This window comes from Chaetodon auriga, chromosome 7 (genome assembly GCF_051107435.1).
Source record: "Chaetodon auriga isolate fChaAug3 chromosome 7, fChaAug3.hap1, whole genome shotgun sequence".
Lineage (NCBI taxonomy): Eukaryota > Metazoa > Chordata > Actinopteri > Chaetodontiformes > Chaetodontidae > Chaetodon > Chaetodon auriga.
This window is the reverse complement of record NC_135080.1, coordinates 24,031,323-24,038,911: the sequence shown is the minus strand read 5'-3', so window position 1 is coordinate 24,038,911 and position 7,589 is coordinate 24,031,323.

Genomic DNA, 7,589 nt, shown 5'->3' with positions numbered 1-7,589 from the left:
TGGACAAGGAAAGGGTGATGTAATGGTGAATGAGGTCCTCTCTGCCAGCCAAAGGGCTGATCTGGTAATGTTGTAAGGTTTGATATGGTAGGTGTGTGTGTGTGTGTGTGTGTGTGTGTGTGTGTGTGTGTGTGTGTGTGTGTGTGTTTGTGTGTGTTTGTGTGTGTGTGTGTGTGTGTGTGTGTGTACAGATTGCAGAGAAAGAACAATTGATGGATATGACTGAGATGTATTTTGGCTCAGTGTGGGTGAATGACATCATGTTGCACTCCCTCTCACACACACACATGCACACACACACACACACACACGCACGCTTGTTTAAGAATCAGTCATCATTTATCACTGTGTGTTCAAAGTTCACTGGCTCCTGGGAAAAAGTGTGACTCTCTCACTCTCTGTGTTTGTGTGTTTATTTGGAATTTAGCCATTACCTACACGGCAGCAGGTGTGTGAGGGAAAAGAGTTTTTGGGGTTTTTTTTTTTTGGTGGCACAAATGGTCCAATGTAAGGACGACAGGCACGAGCAAAAATGTAGGCAGTGACAGTCCGAAGAGATATAGATGATATAGATGAATTGAAAAGTGTGTACGTGTAAGGTTGTGTGTGTTTTAGTGTCTCTCCGTGTTTATGCATGAACTTTACTTCCCAAAGTCCATCCAGTCCATCTTGAGGTCACATCCTCGTTGTGGTCCCCTGTATCCTCTGCACTGTTGACATTAGGGGCCTGTCCACTTCCACACCTATCTAATCCTGACACCGTCCCCCAGTCCAGGCTCATTCGCCGAGTGTGTCCCTCAGTCTGTTCACTGTCTCGCTGATATGACTCTCCTCTCTGGAGATCCCTCTGCATCAGCCGGCCAGTGGAAAAATAGCAGTTGTCTTCTGAGTGCTGCCAGCTGAAAATGAAGACAGCTTTGCTTTTATTTGTCCAGCAGTGGAGATATTTGCCTCTGAGATTTCAGCCTCCATCCCAATGCAATGAAAGTGAATGGAGGCTCACAGCATTGTAAAATGATATTTAACAACTTCAACTGCAACACTGACAAGAATAGTTTGACATGTTGGGAAATACGGTTAGTCATTTTCTTAGATGAGAAGATAAACACCACTCATGTAAGATGAATGTGAAGCTACAGTTAGTATCTCAGCATAAAGACTGGAATCAGGGAAGCAGTATCCTGGCTCTGTTGAGAGGTAAAAAAAAACCATCCTACCAGCATCAATAAAGCTCAGTAATTAACTATTAATTATATATATTCTGTTTGTATAATTCAGACCCAAAATTGTGGTTTTAAGGGGGGTTATGTGCAGGACTCTCTCTGCTATCACCCTGTAACAATGGAGAAGCATTTTGTTTCTAGTTATGGACAAACCCACATGTTTCTGGTTAGTGACAACAAACTCTTCAGAAGCACAGGAAGACAAATGTGTTTGTGTGTATGTTGGAAGGCAGCAGACATTGCAGGACTGTAATTATGGCAAGCCAGTGGTCTCAGGAGGTTTGCAGAAAGTGGACCCCTTCTCCGTCCATCTCTTCCTGCCCTCCCTCTTCACACCCTCACTCCGCCCAAGTCCTATTTCTTTCTGTCCAACATCTTCCTCCCGTCTCCCCTGTAACATGTTGCACACTTGTAACACTCAGAGGCTCAGGGACCCCTGGTAATGTGATAAGCAAAAACCTCCCTGGAACCATTTGGAGCATAAAACATTTTATTGCTGGCTTCAGTTCCATGTACAGTATGATCCACACACAGCGGTGATGGAAAGGCTTCATAGCTCATGTTGGGTAGTTTCATCCACATTTCCTTTTAAAACTATAAAGTAATAAAGCCTCTTGAGTTGAGACAACAGGCTGATTAATGTGAAGCAGACATTAGCAGAGAGCAGAGGCTTCTTTGTCCTTTTGAAGGCAAAGATGGATGATGCTGGAACATTTACCAAACTTTGACAATGAAAGTGACCGCGTGAGGTTGTTTGATTTTTCCGATATACACAAATCCCGTCCTTCTGCTGTCTTTAATCCTCCCAAAAATGTTTATCTGACACATCTTCTCCTCCCCAGCGCTCTGCCTGGATCGGTTCAAATCTCAGGTTTCTGTCACCACTCCCCCGCCTCCCTTCGTCTGTGCAGGGTCCTTCCTCCCCAAAGTTTCCCAGAGACTCTCACACTGTATCGCTCACCTTTCTTCACATTATCCTCCATCTACCTACTAATGTAATAATGGAATTTTTACTAATCCAAGGGAGAAGTCAGTTGGCTGGTCACTAAGCCCCCCTTACTCTTATGCGCATCAATGTTTTCATTATCACACAGCACATAAACAGTTTATAATGCCAGTGACTTATTTATCTCTCAGAATTCACAGTAAACTTTTAAACAATGAAGAAGACAAAAGCAGGGTTCTCATTTCTCACTCTACAACCATAGACTTTGTTGGCTGCTTTATTGGATCACTTTATTTAGCATCCATGTAAACAGTTAAGTGGAATCTCTAATCAGGATCATGAAATATTGTCCATGAAACCGCAGCTAATGACAACTGTCACTTACAGATGTTGTCAGCTGTAGCTAGCTGCAGAAAGCGAACACTAATTCTATAAGTTGCTTGTAAAATGACATCTCCAACTGACTATTTAATATTTCGAGCTGATTTGTTTCAAAAGGAGCAACACCCTCGGTCTTATTTCTGGTGAATTTCATCATGCCTCTGTGTCCTCCACTCTGCACACACTCACTCAATATGTTACATGCAGCAGCAGAGACAATAAAATCTATCGCCTGGTGAGACCATCAATGGACCCACAACAGTTTGCCTGTCAATCCGGTGTTGGGGTAGATTACATTGTCATCTATCTCTTACATAGATCCCTCTCTCATCTGGACAATGCTGGGAGCACTGTGAGAATCATGTTTTTTTTTAATTTATTTCTCCATTCAATGTTGTGCAGCCCTCACAGACCACCGCATCACAGCATGAATCATGGACTACCTCACTAATGAATGTGACATGGTTGTCTGCATGTCAAACTCAGCCCTGACCACATCGACCTCATCACAGATGGAGATGATGGAGATTATAGGCAACTGATCGAGGGATTTGTGGATTGGTGTCAGTGGAACCACTTCCAGGTCAATGCAGGGAAATCCAAAGAGCTGGTTTTGGACTTCTGCAGAAATAAATATACTCCTCCCATAGCCAGTGAACATACAGGGAACGGACATCGAGATGGTGGAATCTTACAAGTCCCTGGATGTTCCCCTGAATAATAAACTGGAGTCGACTGACAATACAAATGAACTATATAAGACAGGCCAGAGTAGACTGTATCTGCTGGGGAGGCTCAGTGGAGGTGGTGGGAGAAATGAGGAGGATGACTAAGCTATCAGGTGGTGATGATGGGTAATGCCACATAATGCTGTAGTTAGCTAATGACATGTCTGATGTTTGAAAATAATGCTGTCTTATTATTGTCAATACTAAAATATTTAGCCAGATATGCCTAGATTTGCAGCTTACACACTACAACAGACAAACACACGGTTAAATCCATTCCTTACATTTGTGCTGCTATGTTTTTGATTTTGTCTTTGACAAAAGATAACCCAAACAATGTCCCTCTGTCAGGGAGTTCTTGGAAATGGTGGTTTATCAGATGCCTGGCACAGCGTCTCCTGCATAGATTCATGCTAATCCTGCTGTTTGAGCCAAGTTTAAGATCTGGGTTTGCCTTTCAGAGGGGTGAAAAGTCTCAGGATCATTGTTTCAGACTTGTTATTGTTACTGGGTATTTGAGGTACAGATGAGGAAGTGTGTGATACTGTCTTCCTCTTTGTCTGGGTGGCCTTGCTAACACTGAGTCTACTTTGCCAAAACACTTGTGGAACATGACACAATAAATAGCAAATTTGTACTAATTGCACTCAAAAACATTGCATGTCTTTCCCTTTCACTCTCCCTCACTCGGCTCCATATGCAGTTAATCAAAGTTGCGCACCGAAGTGTCAATGACATCATGACTTGGCTGCCACCCCATGGCCTTGTTTAGACATGACAGGTTCCCATGGAAACTCTGATGTCATGGGGGGGTCGAGGCAAGGCGAGTTGGAGTAGATGATGTTTTTCGGCCTGCTTTTTCAGTGAAATGTGATGTCTGTTAACACACGCACTGGCAGGAACAGCGCTGTGTGTCAGCAGACTGGGATCCATGCCAACAGGTAGCCTGTCTGTCAGCCTGAGACTCATACAACGGAGTGCCTGGCACGGTCTGCTGGGTGTTATTGTGTCTCACTGTTGGTTTCCAGGCAGAAATATCAGAGCCAAGCTGTCCTGAATTTACAGAGGGTGAACTAAAGACTAATGCAAAGATGACCTGGCTGGACTCCCTGGGAAAATGCTCCCACTGTGACGCCATAAATAGACCAAAAATCTACCCTTTCACAAAGAGCTTACAAATATGATTTACAGTGTTATGAATACTGCTGTAACGACATTCATTTAAAACATGGTGTGTGTTTTCTATTTTCTGATCACTTTTTAATTGAGTTGACATTTTGGGAAATAGGCTGATTCACTTTCTTGCCAAGAGTTGGATGAGAAGGTTGATACCAGGCTCATATATTAAGTACAGGGCTGCAGACAGGAGGTGATTAAGCACGCAGCATAAATACTGAAATCAGGGGGAGACAGCTAGCCTGGCGCACATAAACTTGATATAAACCAAAGTGTAAAAACAACAAGGTGTGGTTTTATGGGGGATTGTGTGCTGGATATGGAACAGACCAGCTTTGGAGGCACTTGGTGAACTTTATTACCTTATCTGACGGAGTAAACAGCAGTGGGCGAAGTAATCAGATCCTTTTTGTGAGGAAAAGTTCATTACAACAAATTGAAATTTTGCTTTTACTTAAAGCTTTGATAATCAATGTTGTCAAATGAACAATGAATCAAAGGACTAAAATTAAAACCAAAATTAAGTGAGACTGGCAGAGAATACAAGCAAAGGTAACGGTAGACGGTACTCCAAAGTCATAGTGTTTGAACTTTTTCTCACACAAGGACAAAACATGGAGGATATGGACAACAAGAAGCTAATAACATAGGTGCAACAACACCTGGAATTATATGACCGGAGCTTGAAATTGTCCCCACATAGAGCAAAAAAATATAGGGATACGCCAAATGCAGTTATCCTTTCATATCCATGTTGGACAATGAATGAGTGGTCTTACATTTTGGTGAGAATTCAACATTAACTTAGAATATTAAGCTGATTATTTATAACTACACTACATTACTAGAATGATCATATAAAACAATAGACACAAAATACTTTATTTTCATTCCATCCTTTGACCTGTGTGTAAGGTCCATCATAAACCATGGTCGTGTTCACTATGCACCCTGAGCTCCACCCGAGCCCGAGGTCTCATCAGCTGAAAGAACAAGCCACAGCTCCAAACGAAACTGACGGCCTCTGTGATGTACTTCCAGTTGATTCTCAGTAGCGGTGTTGTTTTAAGCTAATTCACGTTTTGTCTGACTCATTTAAATGTTGAGATGCAGATCAGTTTGGCAGTTTGCTCTCATGTAGCTCTGCGTTCTGCAGGCAATGTTTGCATCTGTAAGTGTGCATGCATGTGTTTATGGGAGTTTGGGGGAGCATGGACATATTTGTGTTCTGTTTAAAGCAGCGGTGACGTAAGCTGTTCTCTGTGGGCGAACTCGGAGCCCTCTTGTTAATGTTTACAGTCTGTAACCAGCAGTCAAAGACGGTGTGTGTGTGTTTGTGTGTGTGCTTTTGTGAATTAGATGGATTTTGGTGATATTAGGAAAATACTGACGCTATAAGGCTATTGTAAGTGTTTGCATGTGTGTGTGTGTGTACTATGTGTACCCTCACCCTGTTTAAGAGACACTGTATAGGGGGATGTGGACTATGACGGCAGAGAAATTAAAGAGGACCAAGGCGGAAAGTGGTTGAACTGGCATCTTTACAGTTTCACTATGTTCGTTCTAACATACCTATAATTAACAACTTAATTATAAACAGCTTATTCCCTAATGACCGTCTATCAAGCATTATTCACTTAAATACAGCACTGGATTCTGCTTTCATCTTGCCAGCTGTAAACTGATGCCAAAAAATGTGTTGAAATAAAACCACTGGTGCCATTGAAGCTAAAAAAAAAAAAGGACAGAATCCAGAAGGAGGCTGAAGTCGTGTTGGTGTTTCGCAGAATAGCTGCTCCTTCTTCTAAGAAAACTCATTTGAATATGATTTACATCAGGCATTTCCAAGCTTCGGGCCCGGATGTTAATTTAAAAATCTAATATGACCGCTTGATAGAAGTCAGTTCAATGACAACTCAGATAGCAAAGTTTACACAACATATGTACAATGACAACACTGTGCTGCCACAAGAGTAATTGGTTTTTAATTAAAGACAATAGTTACGACCTTTCTTTAAAGCATAACTCTGTCAGAGGAAAGTTTGTGATGAATCAAGCATATAGAGGAGTCACATTTTCCTGTGAACGCAGAAAGGTGCACTGGATTTGTTTTGTCTTCATGCGCTGACATTTTATGAACTGTGTCATGCAGTCATGTTTTCCTGTAAAAGCCACAGAGACAGTATGAGAAGCTTCATTACATCAGAGTGTGTCATTGCCAGTGTTTGTCTGTCCTTGTTTTGAGTTGTTGTGCAACACTTGGTGCACCTGGACTCACCTGACTCAGAGATGTGTGTTTGGACTGATTACATCTGTTTTTTTTCAGTTTTGTCTCACTGTTGTAATTTGTGACCACAGTCAAAGACGAGCCAACAAGAAATCATTCATGACATGTGTGAGAGAGTTACAGAGCTACATCTGAAATTTAAGCAAAATGTGTTGAAATGAATATCAGATGGTGTTAAACTTTTGATATACCATAACTATTAGCATAATGTACAACCATTTGAAATGTGATTTTTCGATCAAACTTCCAAGAACTGTGCAGAAAACAGGCTGTGCAGACAATCTGTGGCAAACTCGTTCAAACACAAAGAGCAAATAAAAGTCAAGTTTTGGCAGATAACATCTAGTAACATAATGTCGTCTTCTCTGAGTTTTTGGTCTCTTGACTCAGGAGGAGACAAATGGGAATTCCTTAAGCTGATAAAGTGACTTTGAGGTCATTTTCATGGTAGCTTTAGTTTTTTGTATGCTTACAAAGGAATCAATACTTTGTAAAAATTACAAAGGTCCTATAGCAAGTGCTGTACCGGATGCTTGTTTTCAAATACAGAAAGGACAGAACATGCCTCATATTTTCAAAATAACCACTGACCAAAATACTTAATGGGTGATTGCACTGAGTATCAGCAGCTAATTGAACAGAAGGTGTGATGTCATAAGTTCAACTCCCTGTGGAAGTCACCTGTCAAGATATCAGTTAGTTCATGTTATGTTATGTTATATTATGTTATGTTATGTTATGTTATGAACATTATCATTCACGGGTGCAGGAGGGGGGTGCAGGGGCCCCCTATTGACAGAGGGTGGAACTACAGTGTGTGAACTTCTACCATGGGCAATCTGATCCTC